The 2,018-nt window shown below is 48.3% G+C and overlaps 1 long non-coding RNA gene across 1 annotated transcript; it reads right to left on the reverse strand.

Moving 5' to 3' along the window:
• Positions 1-889: 889 nt before the first annotated feature.
• Positions 890-1,457, reverse strand: LOC123489183. Its single transcript, XR_006660471.1, has 3 exons — positions 1,439-1,457; positions 1,264-1,322; positions 890-915 (listed from the first exon to the last, which is right to left on the reverse strand). It is a non-coding gene; the product is annotated as an uncharacterized LOC123489183 (long non-coding RNA).
• Between the last annotated feature and the right edge of the window lie 561 nt (positions 1,458-2,018).

A 2,018-nucleotide genomic window follows, 5' to 3' on the forward strand; every position in this document is an offset into this window, starting at 1 on the left:
CCATGAGAAAGTTGTCCGGCTGCGGGGACTGTGCGGGGGATTTATACTAACGTTACTGTCTGTACTTGCTGGTGGCACAGACGCTGTTTCTTCCTTTCCTACACTGATATTACTCTTGCCTAACGATTGCGTCTGAAGCTGGGCTTGTAGCACAGCTATTCTCCCCGTAGGCGAGAATTCTCCTGTATATTATGAGTACAGCGACTGCAATTAGAAGACATCATGTTAATGTTACTACTTAGCTTCGGCTGTTGAAGATGTTGATGAACCATGTCCAGATGAAGCGTCCGGAGGTGAAAAAAGTTGAATAAGGGAAAAAAAGTTGCGATGGAAAAAAAGGAAAATAACGTAAAGTTGGCAGCTAAACGCACAGGAAAATGACTCTTCTGTCTCGGGATAAACGTCCGGGGTGAAAAAGTTTAACGAAAAAAGATGAGTGAGGACAAAACTAAAAAAGTTGGTAAATTTGTTGAACACAGAGATTAATTAAGCGTTTATTAAAAGTAAAACGTGAATAGTTTGGCAGGTAGCCAAGTAGCAACAAACAGCAGAGCAGCACGGGAGACAATGCGGAGCGTCTCTCTCTCTCTCTCTCTCTCTCTCTCTCTCTCTCTCTCTCTCTCTCTGTCTCTCTCTCTCTCCCTCTCACCATCCCTACCATGTAGACTGTACCATATAGACTGTTACCATCCTACCATATAGACTGTTACCATCCTACACATAGACTGTTACCGTCCTCCATGTAGAATAGATACTCCTTCAGTTGAACACTTCCCTCTACCATTTGTTTGTTCAAATCACTGCCAATGTTACTGTGTGGAGGAAGGAGTGTAGTAGTGGTAATAAATAGTGAATGCCAGCGCCCTCCCATGGACTGGACTGGTATTACAGCTGAGACCACAGGATCCTTTCTACCTAGCGCCCACTCCCTGGACTGGACTGGTATTACAGCTGAGACCACAGGACCCTTTCTACCCTAGCGCCCTCCCCTGGACTGGACTGGTATTACAGCTGAGACCACAGGACCCTTTCCTACTAAGCGCCCTCCCCCTGGACTGGACTGGTATTACTAGAGACCACAGGACCCTTTCTACCTAGCGCCCTCCCCTGACGGACTGGTGCTAGCTCGGACCACAGGACCCTTTCTCCCTAGCGCCCTCCCTGGACTGGACTGGTGTTACAGCGAGACCACAGGACCCTTTACCTAGCGCCTCCCTGACTGGACTGGGTATTACAGCCGAGGAACCACAGGACCCTTTCTACCTAGCGCCCTCCCCTGGACTGGACTGGTATTACAGCTGAGACCACAGGACCCTTTCTACCTAGCGCCCCGACTGGGACTGGTATTACAGCTAGAGTACCACGGGACCCTTTCTACCTAGCGCGCTCCCCTCTGGACTGACAGGACCCTTTCACAGGAGCCACAGGACCCTTTCACCTAGCGCCCTCCCCTGGACTGACTGGTAACAGCTGAGACCACAGGACCCTTTCTACCTAGCGCCCTCCCTGACTGGGACTGGTATTACAGCTGAGACCACAGGACCCTTTCTACTCAGGCAGGGGGGGGGCAGCTCAGAACCTGGGGGTGTTTGTTTTGGGGTCCTGACTGATCCTCTGCAAAAATTGATAAGCATTTTTTTCTCTCCACAATGCTCATTCTGTGTTAGTGCTGAAAACCTAGTTTTGCCAGGTCTTCTTCTTTGCCGCTATGATATCTAGCTCTGTCAGTGTGTGGTTGCTAGGCTTTCCAGACAACATTGCGACACCACTTTCTGATAATGTCCCCATGTTGTTGTTGTTATTCCAATGTTCTATTTACACTTTCCTTATATGTCTGGGGAGCAGGCTGCTTGTGTCTGAATGGAATCGCGCTAACCCGGTTGGCATTATAACTGTAATATAATTTGTATCATTTGTACTATTTAAATATATTGTGTCCTTTTTATTCTGTCATTCGTTCTGGGTTTGGTAGGAGCCACGGGACCAGTGTGTGTTTTTTTTAACACCGTTCTCAAACC

Source organism: Coregonus clupeaformis, unplaced genomic scaffold (genome assembly GCF_020615455.1).
Source record: "Coregonus clupeaformis isolate EN_2021a unplaced genomic scaffold, ASM2061545v1 scaf2815, whole genome shotgun sequence".
Taxonomy (NCBI): domain Eukaryota; kingdom Metazoa; phylum Chordata; class Actinopteri; order Salmoniformes; family Salmonidae; genus Coregonus; species Coregonus clupeaformis.